The 27,217-nt window shown below is 40.4% G+C and overlaps 1 protein-coding gene across 5 annotated transcripts in view; it reads right to left on the bottom strand.

Annotated features, from left to right (window-relative positions):
- LOC132874445 (transmembrane protein 198-like) overlaps window positions 1-26,975 on the bottom strand; it is a 79,577-nt gene extending 52,602 nt beyond the window's left edge. For 4 of the 5 annotated variants that reach the window (XM_060910627.1, XM_060910628.1, XM_060910631.1 and 1 more), the window contains exons 1-2: window positions 26,918-26,975; window positions 26,755-26,817 (exon numbers count right to left, since the gene is read on the bottom strand). The gene's annotated coding sequence lies outside the window, so the exon portion shown is untranslated. The remainder of the gene's footprint in view (window positions 1-26,754; window positions 26,818-26,917) is intronic. The other variant, XM_060910630.1, reaches the window with a different exon arrangement.
- Window positions 26,976-27,217: the final 242 nt, after the last annotated feature.

The following is a 27,217-nucleotide window of genomic DNA, read 5'->3' as shown; positions in this document are numbered from 1 at the left end:
CTCAGACAAGACTGGATATCTGGAGGGACAGACAAGACGGCATAGTATTGTTGTGGATGGCATCAAAGAGTCTGTGAAAGAAAAGGTGTCTGAATCTGAAGAAAAAGTGAGAAAACTATTCAGTGAAAAATTACAACTGGATCACTTGAAAATAGAGCTGGACTGGGCTCATAGAACTGGGAAGCCAGTGACACCATCAGAAAAGCCCAGACCCATTGTGGTCAGATTCCTGCGGCTGAAGGACAAACTTGCTGTTCTGGATAAAGCTAAAAACCTGAAGGGCTCAGGCATCTTTATTAATGAGGATTTTTCTGAAATCGTCCGACAAAGGAGGAAAGATCTACTCCCTGCAATGAAGGCAGCTCGAAAGAGAGGTGACATTGCATATTTGAGATATGACAAACTTATTGTTCATCCACCTATTCAAAACCCTCCACAAAAAAAATCTGTACATTACATTTACACCCTATGGACTACTGCAACACATCTGACTTTGATGACCATACTTTTAAGCCTTTTGATTCCTCTGAAATTGACTCTTAAGGCCTCTGTATGCTCGTGCGACAAGGCTTTCGCAGATAGCTTTTCGCAGACAGTTGTAATTTATTGTTGAGCGGGGATAATAGGCGTGCGCAATGTTATTCACCGGCACAACGCAAGGGGGCGCGAAGTCGCTAGGAGTAGTTGGTGGGTGTGGTTAGTGGAGTGTTTATCCTCCGGTTACTTATAATGACTAGAACTTTTTTTTTTTTATAATGACTAGAACTGGAGTCGTATAGATGTACGCACTTCCTCAATCAACCGCTCTTCATGCTGCTCCATCTTCGCTCGTGTTTTTAAAAACGCCAGTCGTGAAAACAAACCAAACCGGGAAAGTAGGGAAGCGGAAGTGCGTATACAGCGGATGTAGAGTGGACCAATCAGAGCCCTCTTGTCTGCGGCGCTGTCTGCGAGGCTTCTGCGGTGGTCACAATTTTTGGGAGGTGCGCGCAGAGCGTCTGCGAAGGTGGGGGGGCTACGCAGACACTGTCTGTGACGCTATCTGTGAGGACTGGGTTGTCAGCATAAATTGGCCTTTAGGCTACATCCACACGACAACAGCAACGAGATTTTTTTTTTAGCGGGTAAAAAAATATCGCGTCCACATGGGCAACAGATCAGTAAAATATCAGGTACATATGGCAATGCAACGCTTGCTGAAAACGTTGCAATACACATGCCACACCTCTACGTGTGCTGTAAGACGGTCCCATCGGAGACACCAGAACAATAGAAGAAGTAGGACGCATGCGCATAAACCCCTTCTTCTACCCGGCGTGAATGAGTGAGTGCTGCTTGTTCTAGTCATGTGGTTGTGACGTCATCGTAAACAAATCCGTTCTACTCATCCAGACGACTTCGCAACAGCGCCGTTGCCAGATTTTTCCACTCTGGAAACCGTTCTCAAAAAATATCGTTCTGGGGCACCCAAAACGCCGGTGCCGTGTGGACGCCAGGCCGAAACAATAAAAAATTTTATCGGGTTCACCTGAATCCGTTGCCGTGTGGACAGGGCCTTACAGTTTTGATGCTGACCCAGATCTACTTTTTTTTTTTTTTTTTTATCATTTGATGCCATTAATCTTTGTAGATTTTATGATGAAACTCAGTTTAATGACTTATGTGTTTCTATGCCTTCTAATATATTCTCCACTTTCCACCTGAATACAAGAAGTCTTCCTTGCAACCAGGACAAATTTATTCATTATCTTCAATTAAACATAATTTCTCTGTTATTGCCTTATCTGAAACATTCTAGAGAAATATTTAAATTACCAAATTATAATTCAGTTCACTACGTAAGAGAGAATAGATCTGGAGGTGGAGTATCTTTGTTTTTTCTTGGTGACTATGAATTTAAAGTTAGGGATGAGCTTTCCCTGAAGTCAGTTAGGGTTGAGGTGGAATCTGTTTTTGTGGAGCTCTCTGGTGTTTTTGATGGAAAAAATGTTATAGTTGGTGTTATTTATCACCCACCTGACTCTACTGTCAAAGATTTTAATGAAAGTCTGTCCAGTTCTCTTGACTTGATAAACAAGGAGGATAAGCTTTGTTATATTTTAGGAGATTTTAATATAAATCTCTTAAAACATAATTTAGATACATTAACTGCAGATTCTCAATATTCTTTATTCTAGTTACTTTTTTCCTCTTATTTATAAATCTACAAGAGTAAAGAAAAATTCAGTAACTTTGATTGTTAACGTCTTAAACAACTTGAGTGAAGGAATGAAATCTGGGGTTTTGTATTTAGATTTGTCAGATCATTTTCCTATATTCCAAAATTCTTAAATCAAGTCTAATAAAATTAAACAAAATAAGAAAAAGATGCACAAAAGAATTACGAGCAAGTCAAATATTTCTAAATTTAATGATATGCTTGCCAGTATTTCATGGAATGATCTATATAAAGAAAATAATGCTCATTTTGCATATCAAAATTTTATGAAAGTTATTAGTTTTAGTTTCAAGAATGTTTTCCAACTGGCAGTTCTACTAGGAAATGCAGTCAGGATTTTAGTAAGCCTTGGTTTACAGTTGATTTGCGTAAGCTGCTGAGGAAAAAGAATAAACTGCACAGAAAATATGTCTCAAATCATAAATCCCTTACCCATAGTGTTTATAAATCTTATAGAAATAAATATACTCATTCCATTAGATTTGCAAAAAAGAAAATTTTTCACAAAAATATTAAGAGATGTTCAAATGACACTAAAACCACATGGAAAGTTATAAATCAGTTGCTGCATAGAGAAAAAAAAAACTCACCCAGAGTTACCTTCAATCTTCTTAGATGGTGTCAATTCTTTTAACAATTCATTTGATATAGCTCAAAAATTTAATGATTTTTTTTTTGTTAACAATGGTTATGAATTGGCTAGTAAAGTTCCTGCTTGTTGTGGTAATCCATTGGATTTTATTACAGGAAATTATCCTTCCATCTCTTCTTTTAAGCCTCCTGATGTTCAAGAAATAAGTGACATTCATCTCATCTCATTATCTCTAGCCGCTTTATCCTTCTACAGGGTCGCAGGCAAGCTGGAGCCTATCCCAGCTGACTACGGGCGAAAGGCGGGGTACACCCTGGACAAGTCACCAGGTCATCACAGGGCTGACACATAGACACAGACAACCATTCACACTCACATTCACACCTACGGTCAATTTAGAGTCACCAGTTAACCTAACCTGCATGTCTTTGGACTGTGGGGGAAACCGGAGCACCCGGAGGAAACCCACGCGGACACGGGGAGAACATGCAAACTCCACACAGAAAGGCCCTCGCCGGCCCCGGGGCTCGAACCCAGGACCTTCTTGCTGTGAGGCGACAGCGCTAACCACTACACCACCGTGCCGCCCCAGTGACATTATTGATGAACTAAAAACATCTTCAGCTGGCCATGATAACATTTTTGCATCCCTTGTTAAACAGGTCAAGCAGTCAATTTTGAAGCCACTGGCTTATATTTTTTCTCTGTCTATGAAAACATAGGCATTATACCAGAGGATTTAAAAGTTGCCAAAGTTATTCCTCCGTTTAAAGCGGATGATCCGTGTTGTTTTAAATTATTAATATAGACCCATATCTATTTTGCCATGTTTTTCAAAAATATTAGAAAAAAATTATTTACAAAAGGATTATTTTTCACTTAGATTCTAATTAAATTCTTTACAAACATCAGTATGGTTTCTGGAAAAATCATTCCACTTGTATGGCTTTGCTTCATTTGATTGACAAAGTTACCTCTGCATTAGAAAATGATGAATTTACCTGTAGTATATTCGACTTTTCAAAAGCTTTTGATACAGTTAACCATCATATTTTATTGAAAAAACTGCATAAATATGGTTTTCATGATTCTACGTTTGAATGGTTAAAAAACTATGTCTCAAACAGAAGACAGTTTGTTTGTATTAATGGATGCTATTCCAACAAAGCTACACTACTTTGTGGGGTCCCACAGGGGTCCATTCTTGGACCATTATTATTTATTTATATTAATGATTTATCAAATGTTTCAAATATTCTTTTTCCAATAATGTTTGCAGATGATACAACTCTAGTTCATTCTCACTCAAATTTCAATTCTCTGATTAAAAATGTTAATGTTGGTTTAATTACATATGCTGCATGGTTCAGATTAAATAAGTTCTCTGAATATAAAAAAAAATCTAATTATATAATTTGTGGTAAAAAATCATATTCTAAGGACTTTTGTAAAGTTACAATTCAGTCTGTTGAGATGCCTCAAGTCTCAACAACAAGATTCCTGGGAATTTTTGTTGATGAGAGTTTGAGCTGGAAAACACAAATTGACTGGGTTAGCGCAAAAAAAAAAAAAAAACCAAACAAACAAAAAACAAATCTATTGATATAATTAGTAGGATTAGTAATCTTGTTACCACAAACTGTCTTCTTACACTTTATTATAGTTTAATTTATCCATATCTTTCATATTGTAATATAGTTTGGGCAAGCACTTTTCCTACTACACTTCACAGAATTTTGGTCCTGCAGAAACGTTTTGCTAGGATGGCAACCCAATCCGAGTCACATGCCTCATCTGCACCTCTTTTTCAGAAACTCCAGATACTTACTATTCATGATATTAACATCTCTCAAATGTGTGTTTTTATTTATAAGGTATATTCAAGTCATGAAAATTTTCCAGAGCGCTTTAAGACTTATTTTAAATTTAATTCACAGATCTATTTTTATTCAACCCGACAATCTTTAGATCTTCATCCTCCAAGATTTCTTACATGCAGAGGTCAATTTACTATCAAATTTAGGGGTTCCAAATTATGGAATAGTTTTTCCCATTTGGGAAAGAACTGCTTCTCTATAAAATGTTTCAAAAGATGTTTAAAAGCCCATTTAACTGCTGTTTTGAAATTCTAATTCATACATATGTAACACACTTTTATATCATTGTTCATATTTAATGTTTTTTTACATTATTTTTGTTACTGTCATAACTTGATGTTATACATGTGTTTTTTTCTATTATTAGTTTGTTATTATTTTATGTAGTTATCTCTGTATGTTTTTTTTTATTCTTTATAATTATGAAATTTTAACTACAGGTGGAGGCTTTTAAATAAGCCCATACGGGTTTTTTGCCTCTCCCTGCACTTTATATTATTTTGTTATCTTTATTTTTTATGTAATTTTAACTGTGCAAAAATAAATAAATAAATAAATAAAACACCTGTCCACCTGCACTTTTATGCAATTATTTAATCAGCCAATCACATAGCAGCAACACAATACATAACGTGATGCAGGCGACGAGATTCAGTTAATGTTCTCATTAAACACCAGAACGAGGGGAAAAAAAATTCACCTTTGTGACTGATTGTGACATGATTGTTGGTGCCAGAAGAATTTCAGAAACTGCTGATCTCCAGGCATTTTCTAGTGTCTAGGTTTTACAAAGAATGGGGGGAACCCAGCAAGCAGTAGATCTGCAGTGAGATTAAAGGTTGTATTCAGTCACATGACTTTTGCTTGCAAGTTTATTTCCAGTGAATGAAATGGTGGTCAGGCAAACCAATTTGGCTGCCGTTACGCAAAGAACTCGTGAAGCGGTCTCCAACTATTTTCGCAGTTTAGAGGCCAATGCACGTTTAAGATATCTTCAGAAAGTTGCTATTTGCAATGGGATAGATCCTTATACGTGAAAGAAGGATTTTTCCTACGAGTTGGCAAATTGTCCATCCGTCGAGTTCCCCGACATTTCAAACTACCTGGTGCTGCAGACATCGTTCTACAGGACAAACAGGTGAAAACCTGGAAGAGTATGGAGGCGTACAACTTTTTAATATGTGGCTGGGTTAAAGTGCTGATGACACGTTTTTGACATCTTTGGCGATGTTTTATAACATAAAAAGTAATTCCCGATGATCCATATATTAATTCACGAAGGCGCCTATTTTACAAGTTATGATAAAAAACGCGGCTATTTGGGCAAATTTGACGGGGCTGCAGCACCCAGGAGACGAAAGAGGAGGAGGAGCTATATGATGTCAGCGAAAGAACCTTCCTCCTAACTTACCAGTTTATTGTTGATGCGACAGGTGTTCAGTTTGTCATTATTAGTATTATTATTATACATAATATATGAGTGATTCCACGCTTATGGGTACTGGAATGGGGACATGAACTTATTTTTAAAAATTCACCTAAAACCATTTCTTTTTTTACCATCAGGTCACAAAACATGTAATCTTTAATGAATGATATGTTAAAAGATAACTTTAATTTTCTGAGATGTAATAAAAACATATTTATATGCCAAAGTCAGAACGTAACAGAAGTGTTGTGGACATATATATTCTCAATTTTAACAATGTAGAATTACTTTTTGAAACATAGGAAGGTGATGTTTTAGCAAATATAATTAATAAACATGTGTAGTAGAATAAACATACACATTCTTTCAATAAGATTAACATGGTATATAGCGAGATTGTAATTAATTTGTAACAGACGCGAGATGGACAATCGTAACAGAAGTAATGTAACAGACATCATTTTGGAACTCATAGGCTTGACTTTGGCATATAAATATGTTTTTATTACATCTCAGAAAATTAAAGTTATCTTTTAACATATCATTCATTAAAGATTACATGTTTTGTGACCTGATGGTAAAAAAAGAAATGGTTTTAGGTGAATTTTTAAAAATAAGTTCATGTCCCCATTTCAGTACCCATAAGCGTGGAATCACTCATTATATATATATATATATATATATATATATATATAGTTATTATGCCTTCGCGTTGTGTTGCCGGCTTTTGCTCCAAAGCCCACAAGGATGGGGTAAGTTTATTCAAGTTTCCCAGAGATCCCGAGCTGCATGCGAAGTGGGTGAAGCAAGTCAGGCGCACTCGTGACAAGTGGGAGCCCTCACCAACATCCGTCCTGTGCTCTGAACACTTCGATCTGGATTGTTTTGACACCCTTCCCAGCTTAAAAGAATCTCTTGGGTGTTCAGTTCATCACAAACGTGTGTTACTACCATCAGCAGTGCCTACACAGTGTTGCCAGATTGGGATTTTTCCTACCCAGTTGAGCGGTTTCAAGTGCATTTTGGTGGGTTTTGAACATATTTTGGGCTGGAAAACGTCAGCAGTATCTGGCAACAGATACTGCTAACGTTTTCCAGCCCAAAATATGTTCAAAACCCACCAAAATGCACTTGAAACCGCTCAACTGGGCGGGAAAAATCCCAATCTGGCAACACTGCCAGTATTCCGGAGGGGGTCTACTAGTAGCTACGCCGGATCCAAAGACAGTCCTCCTGTCAGAACGTGTTGTGAAACGACATAAGATAAAGGTACGTAGAGCTATAGATTCTACATGATGATCATAAATGTAATCATAAAGTCGGCGTGATATCAGTCATGTATTTGCTTGTGAAAGCTTGCGGCTTTCATGTAACTGCCGCCTAGCAACGAGAGGCAAAGGGTAAAGAGGGTAGGCTGTCACAGATTCTATTCGGAAGAGATCAACACAATTCTAGACTCCCAGAAGAGGAAGAGCTAGCACTAGAGAGTTCACCGGCGTTTTCATGCGCCATTTCCATTGAGTAGAACCAGAGTAGAACCATAGGATGTCTATGAGTAGAACAGCCAGTGAACCGCAGCGTGTTCTCCCGCTGACGTCACATGGCCGCGAGCCACGGACCCAGTTTTCTTGCGCTGTGCAATTAAAAGTTGGATACAGTATTTGCGTAACAACAGCTTCTTTTCACGTAATTATAACAGAAATCTAACATGTTTGCCATGTTGTATAGTTTATTTAAGAAATTGCATAGAGTCATGTTCGTGTCATCAGCCCTTTAAATATCTGTGGATCAGGACACTATACAATAAATCCTGTATCGTTTATACCTGGTAAGTAACATTTTGGGGCTTTTTGTATGTCTTTGCGATGGCTGCTAGGACGCTACGGGTTTTAGTATCGAGTGTAAACAAACCACAGCCGCTCGATTCTCAATCCTCCCTGCTCTTTTCTTCCAGGTAAATCGTTCACCAAAGTCCACAGAAACCCCTTTAAAGACGTATTATATACACATTAGGCCCTGTGATGACCTGGCGACTTGTCCAGGGTGTACCCCGCCTTTCGCCCGTAGTCAGCTGGGATAGGCTCCAGCTTGCCTGCAACCCTGTAGAACAGGATAAAGCAGCTAGAGATAATGAGATGAGATATACACATTAGCTTACAATATGGCAACAATACAATAGTATCCTCTCTCTTATTTGGTTCCAATTTGTTATCTTTTGATAACAATAGAAAGTTATTTTCATATGTCCAAACTTTTATTGAGGAATCTAAACGATTCCACATACAGGAATAGTTGGGCCAATTGTTTGCTTACATCCCCCCCCCAATCTTTTTCGTTTTCCAATGTAAACTTTTTCGCTTCCATTTGAGAGTACGTCATGCGCATTCTGGCTGCCGCTTCTCTCCTTTATTTTTTCTTCTGTGTGCTTGTGTAGCTTGATGTTTGTTTGTGTGTTTTGTCTGCCAGTTGTGGTGTAGCCCCAGTTTTGGGCGTCGGTTCGCTGTGTGTGAGGCCTGTGCTCCCAGCTATGGACTGCAGCGAGCTCATTGCTCATTTTAACATCGTGGTTGTCCAGCACTCTGTGCTTTAGGCTACGTTTACACTAGACCGTATCTGTCTCGTTTTCTTCGCGGATGCACTGTCCGTTTACATTAACCCCCCTGAAAAAGCGGGGAAACGGGAATCCGCCAGCGTCCACGTATTCAATCTAGATCGTATCAGCTCCGGTGCTGTGTAAACATTGAGAATACGCGAATACGCTGTGCTGAGCTCTAGCTGGCGTCTCATTGGACAACGTCACTGTGACATCCACCTTCCTGATTCGCTGGCGTTGGTCATGTGACGCGACTGCTGAAAAACGGCGCAGACTTCCGCCTTGTATCACCTTTCATTAAAGAGTATAAAAGTATGAAAATACTGCAAATACTGATGCAAATACTGCCCATTGTGTAGTTATGATTGTCTTTAGGCTTGCCATCCTTCCACTTGCAAGTAATAAGTGATATGCGCTGGGATCTCACACACAGCGGCTCAGTCCCGAATCGTGGCTTGTTCACTTCACTCGCGCGCTCTGTGAGCTGCGCAGGGCCGGAGTGCGCACCCTCCAGAGGGCACTCGCTGTTCAGGGCGGAGTGATTTGGAGCGCAGGATGTCTGCGGAGCCGAGCGTATCCGCGTATTGGTGTTGCTGTGTGCACGGCTAACGGTTTTAGTGTAAACGCGAATCGTTTTAAGAACGTTAATCTGATGATCCGCTGATTCGACGTAATGTAAACGTAGCCTTAGTGCTTGGTGTGATGTTCCGAGCGATGTTGCTCGGTGGCATAGCAGCGGCTGTGCACATACCAGCGCTCTGTGTGGCGGTGCTTCTGTGCTCGCTTTGTGGATCCATGGTGTGGTGATCCAAGCGATGTTGCTGGCGGCGTCACGGCGGCTGTGCTGGAGGTGTGGGACTTGTTTTTGTGTGCCTTTTGGTGGGACTGTGGCTGCTACACCACTGGAATGACATCCTGACCTATTTGGTGGACTTTTTTTTTTTTGCCTATAATTATAACGCGACCTTGGGTTTTGAGAAAGGTGCTATATAAATTGAACATTATATATATATATATATATATATATATATATATATATATATATATATATATATATATATATATATATATATATATATATATATATATATATATATAAATAAATAAAATGTGTGTGTAATTCGGAGTAAGCCCCCTTAGATGAGCTTTAATGCTCTAGGGGCAAACTCTGACCCCAAATATGTTTACATTTAAATAAATAAATAAATAAATAAATAAGGTGACCACACTCAAACAGTAAACAAACAAAAAAACCCATCCAAGGACTTGCGCATCTCTTGAACTTGAAAACATCACAAAATAACAGAAAAATGGTGAGAAAAGTAATTTGCGAATCCAGACGAAATAAATCGGAGGAATTCACAAACCTTCCCCGAAGTGATCACTGCAAAATTGAGCGCTCTTCGACTCAGCTCTCTTCCATCACAGCAAAAGGTTCAAGAGCCACCTCTCTCATTGTCTTTTGGTAAAATCCTTTGCCTTTTCAACCTTTTGTTAAATTGCTCCATGGAAAACCCGGAAGAAACTTCAGTTTCATGGTTTGTTCGATTCAAACAGCCCACAACAACACAAGCGTAGGGTATTTTAACAACTAGCAAGGTGGCCTAGTAATGCTTTGTGAACAGTAAGCTTAGCTGACCACCACTTCATGTCTTGCATATCTAAATGTAACGTTGGATGCAACCCAGCAATACCCCCTCGCTTCATTAAGCCACACTGATCAGTCTGTTGGGAGACATGGGTCGCAACTCAATTATGTGTTCTGACAATCACTCCATTTTGGTTCCTACAGGGCTCGGGACTCGACACGTTGCGTTACACTGTGGGATGAAGCGACCACACTGTGCACTTAAAGTTCATGTGGAATTCACAAATGTACAGTTGCAGGATGCAGTTACTAACTGGCAAACTGACAGAACAGCCATTCCAATAAAGTCAAGTTAGCTGTGGGTGTGTGTGTCCACTGTAAATATGATACCACACCTGTTCAGTCTGACACACACAGAGATGAGTAGAGTGTTCAGCCACTCATTCGTTTCAATCCTAATTTTAATACAAAAAGCAGCCTCTTTTGACCCTATAAAATGCCTCGTTACACAGCAGGATAATGCAAACGCATCAAAATCAGTCACTTCCCCCGCATTTCAACTGAGTGAAGGCTGCTTCACGGAGACGTACAGAAATACTATGACAAAGAGTTGTTTTCTAAAGTTCTCCATTTGTGCTGTCGCAATTAGTTTCAAGAAAAAAAAGACAGCTTGTGATTTTGGGGCAGAAAGCAAACACTTGTTGAGGCAGTGTCACTTACATGGCTTTTTTAAGTCAAACAGAAATTGTGGCAAACATTCGAGACTGTCTGACCCTGACATTACCTCACTCCCACCCACATTAGCGCAATAACATCCCACAACCTTTCCTTTGGGTTCTGATTCACACACTTGTTATAATGCACCACAGAATAAAAATCAAACAAACACTGAATGACAGTAGTAGACATGTAGGCATAGGCTTAGCTAGCGAACTTTGTAGCCGTGTTTTACACGGCCAATTCTCAAAAAAACACGGCCGTAAATCCCCAAATACGGCCTATAAATTTTATACTAACCTGTGTGAACCAAAATTTCGCTGTTTTGTGAAGTAATTTTGTGCATTTCTGTGGGCATTTTTGTTGACGGTCAGCGGTTTCCTGGGGCATGCATGCTTGCCATATATGGAAGTTAAATCGAGAAAATCAAATTTACCACCAAAAATGTAGCGTTCTTATTGGTCAGACTTCGAAATGAGGCAAAATACTACGAGTTTTGAGAGCTTCGCCGGCGAAGCTCAGCAGATTTAGAATGAGTATCTCATGTATTTAGATAAATATCTTTGCAAGTTTATCATACAAGCATGGTGGACATATTGACAAACTTTATACTTTCCTATGTGCCCACTGCCAAATAATATTCTAGTTTTTAAATTCCCTAAATTAGATGAAACATGTCACCTTCCTCAGTCACACCAGACTCGGCGCGCTGAGTGCCCACTTCCACATTCGTAAAAAAGACTGTTCCCATGGTAACGGCATGATAATCACTTTCACTCTTTCGGTTTCGAATGGTTTCTCTTTCGCCAAGATTCACATTATCTTAAATAGCACCTTCATAAACTACCATTATTATTGAATTTTTTGTATTGTTTACAGTATTTATATTTCAAGTAACTACAGGAAAATTTCCTTTCATTCGTAACTTAATTTCACTTATTTTTATCCTCTTTATTGCACATTTTAACAGAATCAAAATGATTCCTAACATTTTGTGATGTAACATTTACCTTGTGTATATTTCAGAAAATTAAAACTTGTTAAAAGGCATCGATTATTTTCAGTTGTACACATTTCATAATAGTAATCTTCAGAGTTGGCCGAATCTCATTTGTTATCTTTGTTGTATGTAGTAAAGATGCAATCTGTGTAATAAGACTTGATTGCAGCAATGTGTATTTTGTTTTTTGTCTTAAGGCAGATTCTACCATAACAGAGGCCAGTTAAGTCCCATCTCCTTAAATTGCTGAATTGATTATTTTGATCATTCTATTAAGTTTTTCTAGTAGCATTTGGGGTCTTGGACATTCATAGTAAATTTTAGGACAGTAGTCCTGGTAACTAATTAATAAAAGCCGTTTTAATTAACCCGTGTTTCTACCACCATTCTGACAGACAAAATCAGTCTTTATCTGACAGACACTCTCCCACAATTTTGAATCTTTTTCATGGAGGAAAGTCATGAAAATCATATAGAATGTCTGCCAGAGTATGATATAATCATATGAAGCAAATATATGTTCCACAATTAAAAAAAAAAAAAAAGTTTCTCTCTTTGAAAACCACCATTTCTATTGTCATTTGTTGGTATTTCTTTGGGTCTTTTTCTTTAAGTTTTTGTCGATATTTGCTACTTCGAGATGACATGCTAAAATAGTTTTAAAAATCTATTATTAATTTTTTTTTTAACCTTTTTTGTCATATTATTTTCTACTTAACTTTAAGTCAACTTAGTTGCAAAACAAAATAATGACATAAGTTGACATATTTAGTATGGCTATAATAGATAGGCCTATATACAGTATTTAATGCAGTGTACTCTGGTAGGCCTAATGCTTTATCCATGACTGTAAAGGCATGATATTGATGGTAGTAAGGCCTATGATGATGGATCATAGGTAATAAACCCCTAGGAAAAAACCCTGATGGAAATAAACCCCTAGGAAAATAACCCCATGGAAATAAAGCTCTAGGAAAAAATCCCCCCCCCCCAACATAAAATGTGGAAAAAAATTCTATATGATTTTTAAGAACAATTTGAAAAAAAGGGACAGTATAAACAGTAATTACTGAGTTTTAAAATTTTTCCTTTCATGAACCTTTCCATTATGATCTATTTAGACTGTGAGGGGACCGTTAATTCCATAATTCACTGACCGTAACCTTTATTGTTTGCTAATTACTGACATCTCTCATTTCCCAGGAAAATGAAATGGTTTATACAAGGAAAAATTTTAAAACTCAATAATTACTGTTTATACAGGAGAAAGGCAAAACAAAAATTATATGTTTGTAGCATAAAAATACAGGCCTTATACAAGGCTATATTATTATACATAACAGAATTCATTCATATAAAATGTGGCTAAATTAAATTTCCAACCATTCCTTCTTCCTTTGAAATTCTTTTCTCGTTTTGGATATTTAATGTGGGTAACTCTACTGATTATCAAAAGAGATTCTGACTGATCAAGGCACCTCGTTTATGTCACGGACACTGAACGAACTGTATAGGTTATTAGGGATTAAGCTGATCCGCACCAGCGTGTATCACCCACAAGCGGACGGTTTAGTTGAAGGGTTCAATGTGTCAATCACCAGTCTGCTACTATTGGACAAAATAGTTCATCCATATTTCATCAAAAACTGCGACTGGAATACGGGACGGGAGCTGTTCCTCGTGGGACAAATTAAAATTCACGACGTCCCGGGCAAATCGGGACGGCTGGCAAGCCTACTTGCGACCCTTTCAGCCGACAGGCCATTTCAATGTGTTATTTCCCCGCGAAAGTGACACAGTCGTGTCTATCGTCACTGTTCTGACAGACTGAGATTGCTATCGTTAGTATATGACCGACAGGTGTGTGCTATCACACTTTACAAGGTCTGTCATTTTTGTGACGATAGCACACACCTGTCGATCATATACTAACGATAGCAATCTCATAGTCTGTCAGAACAGTGACGATAGACACGACTGTGTCACTTACGCGGGGAAATAACACATTGAAATGGCCTGTCGGCTGAAAGGATCGCAAGTGGCTCTGATTTATCTCAACTTACGATAGTTTTCCTCCAGAAAAATTTTAATATGAATGCACAAATATATTCTCAATGTTTCTATCGTCAAAAATTTCTATCGTCAGGATAGCTGACTGAAAATCTTACCTTGATTTATTTGATGAAATCTAGCTGTCAGAACTCCAAGTCTTGCCCGGAAGTAAATGTCTGCTGTCACAAAAATCATGCGCAGTAGAATTTCCTCTTTACGTCAGTCAACATGTGCGTGGTGAGGGCTTGAATTTTGCTATCGTCAGGTGCGTTTGACTGACAGACTGACGATAGCATTTTTTAAAAAATAACTGTGGGCTTCTCTCGTGAACGAAATAGTTTTTTCGCTGTTAATCTATTTCAACTCTATCTGTTGGCACCCAAAAATTATAAAGCCTGCTTCCACACGATAACGACCAAAGATCCATAATGGCTGAGTCTATCGTCAGGTCATCTGACAGAAATTCACTGACGATAGCAACAGGGATAATGAAAGTGATTTTTAAAATGGGAGTTATGTCTGTCAGATATGTCAAAGAAATAGAACTTTATTCTTTAAAAATCTTTTATTAATATACTCAGTGTATTTTTAAATGACGTGCTGTTTTAGAAGACCAAATACCATATTTTCAATCTTGAAAATATTACCTCACTGAAAAAAGGACAAGAAAAATTTCTTATTTTGTGGGCAAGTGGTTAATGGATCCAGTTACAGTAGAATCTGCCTCAAGTGCACTCGAAATCGTAATTTAAGGTTTCTGCTTTTACTGCAGGGATTTGTCAAAGATTTTATTGATACAGTGATTTGTAAAGTTCTGGTTAATGAATTTTAAACTTTATAAGATTATGTAACACACGCACACACACACACGATCGCAACCAAGTTACACTCCCTACTTTCAGAAAAACACTCCCAACCTTCCCAATCCTGGCTAAGCCCCTGCATGTAGGCCATGACAAGTAGTCCTGGAATGCTTTTCAATTAACAGGTGTGCCTCGTCAAAAGCTAATTAGTGCAATTTCTTGCCTTCTTAACATGTTCGAGATCAAGCAAAAATAGTAAATAATAAAGATAAAGTCAATAGCCCTATTCCACTACTGTAGTAATCCATATTATGTCAAGAACCGAACAACTATGTAAAGAGAAATGACATCCATCATTACTTTAAGACATGACGTGTCAATTAACAAAAGTAAAGAAAAACCACTGAACTAGAAGGTGTGTCCAAACTTCCAACTGGTACTGTAGATGTAAAGTGGATATGGTAACTGACTAACCAGTTGACGGTAGCCTCACATTAGAGAGCATCATTTTTCTTAGTAGCTGCTTGAAATTTTTGTGAAATGAAGGTCCTGAAGTGACGATGCATGACAAAGTTAATCCTGAAAAGGTTTATTTACTCTTGGACTGGCCAACATGGAAAATACAAATGGTCATAAAATGCCATGGGTATAATTTAAACTGTGAAATCAGTTTTTGTGACCAACAAAAAATCTGCTGCAGTGTAATCATCTCATCTCATCATCTGTAGCCACTTTATCCTTCTACAGGGTCGCAGGCAAGCTGGAGCCTATCCCAGCTGACTACGGGTGAAAGGCGGGGTACACCCTGGACAAGTCGCCAGGTCATCACAGGGCTGACACATAGACACAGACAACCATTCACACTCACATTCACACCTACGGTCAATTTAGAGTCACCAGTTAACCTAACCTGCATGTCTTTGGACTGTGGGGGAAACCGGAGCACCCGGAGGAAACCCACGCGGACACGGGGAGAACATGCAAACTCCGCACAGAAAGGCCCTCGCCGGCCACGGGGCTCGAACCCGGACCTTCTTGCTGTGAGGCGACAGCGCTAACCACTACACCACCATGCCGCCAGTGTAATCATTCATTCAAAAATAAAAAAAAATTTAAAAAATTGAGATATCCCAATTTTGCCTTAAGCCGGTTTTATACTGCGAGATTTTGGCACTCACTAGCGAAAACAGCACAAGATGATCCCGATAAAATCTTAGCCAAATTCTATTACTGACTCTGTGATAATGTTTTCTCCACGCCAGAAAATGAAGAAGATCCTTCAACAAAAAACGTGCAATTAAAAAACACTACACTCGACTCATGTCATCAATCCAGGCTTGTTCAGAAAACAGGATGACGGAAAGAGAAAGATTCTTCCAAGTCTTCTTGAGATATTTTCTGCCACTACTGTATCTACAGGCTAGCTGTCTCCTGAACTGGGTGTGATCCTCTACCGTGTTCCTGTAGGTGACTTAAGCGGGAGTCACAGCAACAACCACATGGATTTTTTTTTAAATATATTTTGTTGGGCTTTTTTCACCTTTATTGGATAGGACAGTGTTGAGACAGGAAATGAGCGGGAGAGAGAGACGGGGAGGGATCGGGAAATGACCTCGGGACGGAATCGAACCCGGGTCCCCGGATTTATGGTATGGCGCCTTATCCACCTGAGCCACGATGCCCCTAACCACATGGGTTTTAATCAAAAATTTCTATCAGCATCTTTTCATCTACACTCTTTGCTCACAATGGTAATAAACTGAGCACCAGACAGCACGTCACGGTATGCCTTCGAAGGCCACCAATCTCAACTCATCACTGAACAAGTGTTTTATAAACAACAGTGACCGCAAAAATGATCCAGTCAAAAATCATACAGTGTAAATGCTGTCTTAGTTCTGCTCTGGAATTTGTATTCAGGTTAAACAAATTGCTTACATGGCTTCTGACACTGTAGGACACTTAAAACACAATGGATAAAATCTGTAAAAACATAACCGGGCTATCATTTTAGAACCGAAAAACCCTTAAATCAGCCTTCGTTTTAAAATATAAAAGCCTAAAACTGGTGTTTTAATAAAGCTAATAGTATATTATTTAGCGGATCAAATATCATATGAGGCAAGCGTGTGATTACTACACAAGTATGAGTGTGGAAAGAAAGGAGAATTTGGACAGGAAATGTGCATTGGCTGAACGAGTACGTTTGAGATCAGCAGAGAAAAATGTGTGCAAATCAAATTTGCACACAAACAGGTCCTTTATAGCGAAGCTGAAGAGATTATTACTGAACAAAAACTACAACTAAAAAAGGTCTGAGAGGACAAGAGCAACATCTGCTTTTGACTACAAGTCCTCGGTGACCTCTCCCTCTTTCTCAGGAGAGGGACGGACTGTCTGTGTTTCTCCTACAGTACTCCAGCGACAGCCATCTGCTCCAAGCCAACTGGTGGAAGGTGTGTGTGTGTGTGTGTGTGTGTGTGTGTGTGTGTGTGTGTGTGTGTGTGAGTGAGAGAGAGAGAGAGAGAGAGAGAGAGAGAGAGAGAGAGAGAGAGACAGTGTGTGTGAAATTGGAGATGCAATGTGACTTTACCACAAAACCCTAAATTATCTCTGCACCAACAAAACAGAGTATCCTGACACACACTTGGATGAATATGAATGACTAAAACTCCCAGATTGTGATGATCTTACAATGACGGGGGGGAAGACTTCGTCACATGGTTTAAGATTGGTCTTAATTTCAGCTAAATTATTTACACGTGTTGAATCCTGTGAATGTCATGATTCATCTGAACATAGCTGAAAGTGTAGACAGTCTGGCTAGAGAGAGAATTCATAGAGAGTTTGGTGTTGCAAAGATAAAATCAAATCATAACTTCTTTTGGCTGTTCCTGATTAGGGGTCGCCACAGCGGATCTTTCGTCTCCATTGCGCCACCTTCTCTACCACTTTCATATCCTCTCTTGCCACATCCACGCATCTCCTCTTAGGCCTTCCTCGTTTTCATGTCCCTGGCAGCTCCATCCTCAACATTCTCCTTCCAACATGCTCTGCATCTCTTCTCAGGATGTGCCCATACCATCTCAGTCTCATCTCTCTTAGCTTAATTCCCAAGCTCTCCACATGTGCTGTCCGCCCCTCTGATGTGCTCGTTCCTTATCCTGTCCAACCTCCCATCGCAATCCTCAACTCCGCCTCGTCTCTTCGTTAAGCGTACGGTCTCCAATCCATACATCACAGCTGGTCTCACTACTGTCTTATACATCTTACCTTTCACTTTTGCTGGGACTTTCCTATCACATATGACTCCCGAAATCCTTCTCCACCCTGCCTGCACACACACTCTCTCTCACCTCACTATCGCAGCCGCCATTTTCCTGCACAGTTGACACCAGGTACTTGAATTCACCAACTTTCTTTATGTCGACTCCTTACATCTTCACTACACTCTCACTGCCATTCTCATTGATGCACATGTATTCTGTTTTGCTACTCCTTCGTTCCAATCCATACCTCCATCTCTCCAAACCCAACTCAACCTCCTTTCACTACACATCATCCGCAAACACGTTCCATGGTGACTCTCGCCTCACTTCGTCCGTCAAGCTATCCATCACTACAGCAAACAAGAAAGGACTCGAAGCAGATCCTTGATGAAGTCCTACCTTCACCTCGAACCATTCAGTCATTCCAGCTGCACACCTCACTGCTGTTTCACTATGGGAGCGTTCGCTAAAGGCCAATTTATGCTGACAACGCAGTCCTCGCAGACGGTGTCGCAGATGGTGTCTGCGTAGCCCCCCCACCTTCGCAGACGCTCTGCGTGCACCTCCCAAAAATTGTGACCACCGCAGAAGCCTCGCAGACAAGAGGGCTCTGATTGGTCCACTCTACATCCGCTGTACACGCACTTCCGCTTCCCTTCTTTCCCGGTTTGGTTTGTTTTCACGACCGCCATTTTTAAAAACACGAGCGAAGATGGAGCAGCACGAAGAGCGGTTGATCGAGGAAGTGAGGAAGTACGTACATCTATACGACTCCAGTTCTAGTCATTATAAGTAACCGGAGGATAAACACTCCACTAACCACACCCACCAACTACGCGACTTCGCGCCCCCTTGCGTTGTGGCGGTGAATAACATCGCGCACACCTATTACTCCCCGCTCAACGATAAATTACAACTGTCTGCGAAAAGCTATCTGCGAAAGCCTTGTCGCAAGAGCATGCAGAGGCCTTAAGACGTCACGAAACGATCACGTGACGTTTTGGTTGGCAAGAGGCTATTTATAAATGGCCGATCGGCGTTATCGGGTCATTAATTAATCACGGTAGTGTCGTGTTATCAAATCTGTATGCACAGCCGATAAGCATGATCCCAAGAGCTTTTACCGCATACCAAAGAAACCTGAAGCTCGCTGAAAGCTTTGGATCGCAGCAATTAAGCGTGACAAGTGGGAACCTATCGACAACGACCATGTTTGCTTTCGACACATGATTATTTTGTTTTGCAGTTTAATATTATATTACATAAAATTTCCTCATCAGAAATAATCTGTTGTGCTATGACACTGCGTAGATATCAACCAAAAGATGAGTAAAAACGCACAAACAGCTGATTTGTATGCAGTACACGAGTATGATTTCCACAAACGCACTCGCGGCAAATTTATGTACTTTTTGCAGTACAAATATTTGACATTAGAAGATTGGTCAAACTTTTCATGATATGTATTTGAAGATAAATAGCATAGCCTGGATTTAAAACACTTCTTGTGCATTCTAAATGTAGAACTGGCTTAAGTTTAGTACTGTATATCTTTGGTGTGTGCGTGTGAAGCAACAACATTATGTTTCAAAGATTATATTGTGCCCATTTAATCTTTGTCTTTTTATTATTAAGCACAAAAAGCAAATATAAAATGAGTATTTCAATAAAACAACTGAATAACACTTGTTTGCATCAAGAGACTTGTAGGCTTTCATTGATTCTTTTGTGTATATTGAAGGCGTGTCAATCACATACAGGTAGAGATCGGCGAAGGTCATGTCAGGTGCCTGGATTTAGGTCCCATTTGTCCGTAACTACGTAAGGATCAGGCAAAGCTTTGATGCCACTGTTGTACAGAAGCTTTGCTGCATATCTTTGCTTCGCATCAGTTGGCAACGAACTTGCATACTGCAATAAATCGCTACGAAAACTAGGTGATGATGCAACTTTGTTGGCTATTGTGAATGGTTCTTGCCAACCAATTTTATGTGCATGCGCAATATTACGTCACGCTCTAGTTTGGCGAACTCTGCCATTCTCATATATGGGTCCGTCTCAGAAACTGGTCTCTCATTTGGGACATTATGGTCAAAAAATACATTTTCTAATTGTACTTTTTTTTGCATTTACCAACACTCAATGTTTCTTTTGTCATGTTTAATAAGAATAAAGATCGTATCTTGCTTTATCTGGCCTCCACTGTGGAAATTTTTTTTTGATTACAATTCAAAGGCTTTTGTAAAATTGATTTACATATAAAATAACTACATCATGAAGAATTAAAGCCCCTCCTTCACAGATGAGTGAAAATATTGAATAAATTTCCTCTTTTTGATTGCTTGGGTTAAAAATGCCAAGTTATGATGACTGAATTGATTATTCACTTAAGTATGAATGATACATTTTGGGTATTTGATATGGCGAAATAGGACACAATGGAAAGATAAGAAAAACGGTGGTGGTAAAAGAACAGCGACTGTACCGGCTGAAGGTCGCGCGGGTCTCTGCTGCGGCGCATGAGCAACGGGACATCACTACCGCACCGGACGGAGCGGGGCAAAATGACTGGCCGTAGATTCTATCAAAAGTTCAATCTAAATTGACCATGGTTGCAAAATATTGGCCAAAAATACGCAAACACTACGAAATATGAAAGTAAGATGAAAAAGAAACATTCTATTGCCTTATACTGCAAGACTAAAACAAAATAAAACTGTCAAAACTCACCTTTTCAGCGATAACGTCCGGATAGATCACCCGCATAACAGAAAGACCGCAAATGGAAGCTCGATCAACTTCTAACTGTTGGAGTGGAAGATTCCATTCTAAACATGCAAATTGTTAATGTGTGTCCTTCCCCGCACACAAATAACACGCTACGGTAAAAAATAGACCACAACTCATTTTATAGCTCAGGAATTCATACAAGACCAGCTACCATCGTAACATTCTGTAAGAAACATTCTATACCTAACTTTCAGCTTTCGTTTTAAAAAACAAAATCGCAGATTTATAACTAAATGTTTATATGGCGTAGTGATTTTAAGTTACTACTTTTGGTGAGGTAGTGACCTCGACCCTGAGGCTTTCCGTTTAGATCAAAACACACGATCGCATTGGTTTTGGGTCTGCGGAAAATGGAGTTACAACGGTGATCAAATATTTTGCATGATGTTTTATTACGGTTATGATTATTCTGTGAGCGCACCAACCCTTAGGTGTATAAAATTACAACTTAAAGGGCATATCACGGGTAAATTCAGGAGCAAGATCAATGTAATTCTCCTATTTTATATTAAACTTCAGTCAAATATCTGTAACATTCTGCATTCTCTGCAATTTTTTTACCTTGCGCAATACCAGAAAAATTAAGTTGAAATCAAGCCATTTGAGGCGAACTGGTCCACCTCTGAAAAACCTTGGCATTTGAATTTCCCGGCAAACACTGATTTTCGTGGCGTCGCATGCGGGACGCCTCTCTCTGAATCCTACGTCAGCGCTGGTTTGTTTATGAGAAAATGACCTGGTGGTTTTCTGCAAATTTCTTCAACGTTATCATGTAATTATTAAAATGGTTAACAGATGAAGAAGAAGAAACCTTTGTCACATGCACACTTCAAGCACAGTGAAATTCATCCTCTGCATTTAACCCATCTGAAGCAGTGAACACACGCACACACACCCAGAGCAGTGGGCAGCCACACCAGAGCGCCCGGGGAGCAGTCAGGGGTCAGGTACCTTGCTCAAGGGCACCTCAGCCCAAGGCCGCCCCACGTCAACCTAACTGCATGTCTTTGGATTGTGGGGGAAACCGGAGCACCCGGAGGAAACCCATGCAGACACGGGGAGAACACGCAAACTCCACACAGAAAGGCCCTCGCCGGCCACTGGGTTCGAACCCGGAACCTTCTTGTTGTGAGGCAACCGTGCTAACCACTACACCACCGTAGGAGGGTGTAGCAACACCAGTCACGATGGGATTAGTACTCATCGTTTCCCAAAAGACTGGACAATGAGAGAGAAATGGGAGCGCTTGGTCTACACAGGCTGTGCACTGAAACCGTGCAAAGCTCACGCAGCCTGCTGGCGCTTCCACAGGTGATGTCATGAATCTGGCTCCAGACTCCCTTGGGATTTTTCCAGACATGTTTTATTTTATTTTTTTCTGCTGTAGACAGATGGTCTTGTGCAAAATTACCCTTCTGGATGAGTGTGTAAAGGGACATACTTTCATTAAAAAAAATTGGTCCAGAATATGCACTTTAAAATACAATTGTGATAACTGTAGACTTTTCAGTGGACTACAACCTTTCGAATGGAATGTGGCTTGATCATGTCCCAGATCAAGCCGCCATTTTTCCACAAATTTGCAGAATTTTTGCCAAATTCTGAATATTCGCATCAAAGATTTAGGTTTACCTGTATTATTTCTTTCACCATTTTATTTCGAATTAAAACCAACACCATTCAAAACCGTATAGTTTATTAGAGATGAAAGTGGAGCAAAGAAAAAAAATCCTAAACCTTTGAAAGTCAAACTAAGATGGGGGGGACGTCCCCCGAAAAAATTGTAATAACATAACACGCAAAACCCTGCACTCTAGTGCATTTTAGTACTTATTTTCACTAAAACAAGTTATAACTTAAGCCTTTTTCTTTCATGTACATTAATGATTAACATGTCAAAAATATCAATTATTCATTAACTAAGGGAATTACATTTTTCAGGAGTGCATTTAGAAAACGCAGTGATTTTCCTGGCTACAAAGTTAATTACTTTGAAAAAAAATCAGACAGTTGAAGGTAGTCAGCAAAATCCCTAAACAGTACTGTTAAAAAGTAAAGGTCTGTTAGAGTTTCTAAAGCTTTCAGGTTTCAATGTTGGGAACATTGATAAACAAGGCTCAATCTTTTAGTCGAGTTGTGCGTTTGCATAAGCTAAAGTGAACTAAAAATTTCCAATTCATATTTATGCGAGTTGAAGCCCATTGTTGACATTAGTTCATATTGTCTGTAAATTTAAACACACCAATGAATACAAAATTTCTCATGTAAATCAGGGGCGTAGCTAGGATTTATCAGGGTGTGTGTGTGTGTGTGTGTGTGTGTGTGTCACACACTCACTGGCAGCCTGAGTGCATTATGTAACAAAAAATAAAATTACCATTGCTAGTTTTAGGTAGCTTAGAAACCGGCTCTTCCATTATTGCTGTTTCTTCCACGTTTTGTTGATGATGTGTTCTAGAAACGGCACTAAAACTTAGCTTCGAAGCCACAAAATGCAACTTTGATGGAAAAAATATAGAATAAATTGCTTACCTCTCGTCACGGCGAGAGAAGGAGGAAAGTTTTGCTTGTTTTGACATGGCGAATTATTAACACAAGAGGAAATACTTGTAACTCGTAACTAAAAAGACTGCAGCTACACTGGCAGCTTGACCATGCTTTCTAGTGCGATTTTGTTGTGCTTGCGCAGAACGGGGTCAGTCCTGCGTGCCTTAGCACGAGCACCTGAAGGCGCGCCTTGGGTGCGCGTGCCTAACGAGCTCCGGCACGCGCGCCGTTAACAAAGAACACCTGTTTTTAATCAATGAACTATGTTTGGGCTATTTAAGGACCGCGCCCATGCAAGGACGATGCGAAGTATTGCGCCGCATCTAGGAAAGCGAACAATCCGAAAAATACATTTCTCCATTCGGAAAACCGGAGATTTTCAAGAGTTTTGTCAAATATCCAGATTTCCGGGTAAATCCAGAAGACTTTCATCCCTGCTAGTTTTAGGTAGCTTAGAAACTGGCTCTTCCATTATTGCTGTTTCTTGCTCGTTTTTTTGACATGGCCAATTATTAACACGAGGAAATGCTTGTAATTCGCAACTAAAAAGACTGCAGCTACACTGGCAGCTTGACCATGCTTTCTAGTGCGATCGTGTTGCGCTTGCGCAGAACGGTGTCAGTCCTGCGTGCCTTAGCTCATGCACCTGAAGCCTTAGCTCGTGCATCTCAAGGCGCGCCGTTAACAAAGAACACCTGTCTTTAATCAATGAACTGTGTTTGGGCTATTTAAGGACTGCGCCCATGCAAGGACGATGCGAAGTATTACGCCGCGTCTAGGAATGTGAAAAATCCAAAAAATAAATTTCTCCATTTGGGAAACTGGAGATTTTCAAGAGTTTTGTCAAATATCCAGATTTCCGAGTAAATCTGGAAGACCTTCATCCCTGCTAGTTTTAGGTAGCTTAGAAACCGGCTCTTCCATTATTGCTGTTTCTTCTACATTTTCTTGATGCTGTGTTCTAGAAACGGCACTAAAACTTAGCTTCGAAGCCACAAAATGCAACTTTGATGGAAAAAATATATATAATAAATTGCTTACCTCTCTTCACGTCGAGAGAAGGAGGAAAGTTTTGCTTGTTTTGACATGGCGAATTATTAACACGAGTTTGAAATACTTGTAACTCGTAACTAAAAAGACTGCAGCTACACTGGCAGCTTGACCATGCTTTCTAGGGCAATTTTGTTGCACTTGCGCAGAACGGTGTCAGTCCTGCGCGCCTTAGCACGAGCACCTGAAGGCGCGCCGTTAACAAAGAACACCTGTCTTTAATCAATGAACTATGTTTGGGCTATTTAAGGACTGCGCCCATGCAAGGACGATGCAAAGTATTGCGCCGTGTCTAGGAACGCGAACAATACGAAAAATAAATTTCTCCATTCAGGAAACTGGAGATTTTCAAGAGTTTTGTCAAATATCCAGATTTCCAGGTAAATCCAGAAGACTTTCATCCCTGCTAGTTTTAGGTAGCTTAGAAACCGGCTCTTCCATTATTGCTGTTTCTTCCACGTTTTCGTGATGTTGTGTTCTAGAAACGGCACTAAAACTCAGCTTCGTCTCGTCTTCTTCCGCTTTATCCGGGACCGGGTCGCGGAGGCAGCAGTCTAAGCAGGGAAGCCCAAACTTGCCTTTCCCCAGACACCTCGGCCAGCTCCTCGGGAAGAACACCGAGGCGTTCCCAGGCCAGCCGAGAGACATAGTCCCTCCAGCGTGTCCTGGGTCTTCCCCGGGGCCTCCTCCCGGGGGGACATGCCTGGAACACCTCCCCAGGGAGGCGTCCAGGAGGCATCTGAAAGAGATGCCTGAGCCACCTCAGCTGATTCCTCTCGATGTGGAGGAGCAGCGGCTCTACTCCGAGCTCCTCCCGAGTGACTGTGCTTCTCACCCTATCTCTAAGCGAGCGCCCAGCCACCCTGCGAAGGAAACTCATTTCGGCCGCTTGTATCCGCGATCTTGTTCTTTCGGTCATTACCCAAAGCTCATGACCGAGAGTTTTGTCAAATATCCAGATTTACCCGGAAATCCAGAAGACTTTCATCTATAAAAGTTTATTGACAGTAGATTTATGCCGCTTTTCCACTACAAACGCGGCTGAGTTGGGCTGAGCCGTGCCGTGCTGAGTCGAGCTGAGCGGGGCTGTTGGAGTTGCATTTCGACTACAACCGCGCTGGCTGGAAGTGGGTGGACACATTGGGTGGAGTTAGCGAAAGTGGGTGGACGTCACGTGATGTCGTTAAGCAGCGCAAACAGTGACATCAGTGAGCTTTTAAGCGGTAGTCTCACAACCCGGATAGTAAACAATAAACATGGAGGACATGGAGTCGTTAGTGTTGCTGGTCTTGGTGCTGTGGCTTGTTGTCACCGACAACGCGGACAGATACTGGCAAGAGCGTATAGATGAGGCGAGGCGCATAAGGCTTCAGAAATTCTCGTAATTCGTAATTCTTCTTCTTCCGGGTTTGCGGTGTTTACAGATCCCAGCGTGCTCGCGGGGCGTGTGTGGGCGTGTGAGGACACTCCTCCTCACCAATCAGTGCACAGGGGAGTGTCTGCTCACGCCCCCAGCCTCACTCGGCACGGTTTGGCTCGCTTCAGCCCCACTCCAAAACCGTGCGAGTTTTAGGGGCTAAGCAGGGCTGAAGCGAGCTGAGTCGTGCTGGTTTTTGGTAGTCGAAACGCGAGCCGTGTCGGGCTGAAGCGAGCTGAAAAAGGGTAGTGGAAAAGGGCCATTAGTAGGGTTTCTGAGACAGACCCATATATATGTCTTGCACCACTCTGATATACTTCTCCTTCACTCCACACTTTCTCATACAATACTATCACTCATCTCTCAGCACTCTGGTCTACAAACACACACTGTAGGTTTCTCTGGGCTTCCCATTAACATTCTTACAGCAAAAATTTCATCTCATGCTCTTCTTTGGTATAACTTTCAATTAACACACACACACACACACACACACTCCTCCTGCCAACAGATGGATGAAGTCATGCAGCAGGTTTAAGCAAAAAGTTTGCAAAAGAAAAAGTTTGAAACTATATAAAATATCAAAATGAATGCACACAGATGGCACTGAAGCACATAAAAATCCCTGAGGTAAAAACTGAAGCTTTTCCACCACACAGCTGAAACGCCACATCACAACTACACACACATCATTTCTGCAGAGAACACATGAATTTTCGACGAAATCGGCTCCTAATCATTAAAATACTTTAAAATAAAGTCTTTAGGATTAATCTCAAGCCTTCATTTCTGACATTAATATAAAAACTCACCGTCGTGGAGCCTGGAATCGATAAACCAGAGGAGGAAAAACCGCCGAAAAGCTGGTTTTCAGCCTGAAATGAAGAGCTACAAGTCTGAATACATCACAAAAAGACACCGAACTACTTTAAAAAAAATCACCATAGTTGTTTTTTGTTTGTTTTTTTTCTTTACTTTCTTCTCCACCTCTGCTGTGGGAAAAGTTTGACAGACTTCCAGTCAGCGCCTCAGCGTCGGTTTGAAAGGATGCAGCGTTTCAGCTAAGCTAATCACAGACCGGGTTGCCAGATTGAAATTAAATCCTCCATCCGTTACCAAGAAGTGTTTGAAATTTGACCCAAACGTGGAAAACATTCCCAAAGTCGAAGAGCAGTGAGTAGAGTGTGTACACCTCCTCCATCCGGATTTGCATCAAAATCTAAAGCAGAACCATGGCCTGCCTTTTTTGTTTATAAATGCCTTGAGACATCAAGA

The sequence above is a fragment of the Neoarius graeffei genome, chromosome 26 (assembly GCF_027579695.1).
Source record: "Neoarius graeffei isolate fNeoGra1 chromosome 26, fNeoGra1.pri, whole genome shotgun sequence".
NCBI lineage: Eukaryota > Metazoa > Chordata > Actinopteri > Siluriformes > Ariidae > Neoarius > Neoarius graeffei.
Note: the sequence above shows the minus strand (reverse complement) of the source record. Positions and strands in the feature narration are given on the sequence as shown.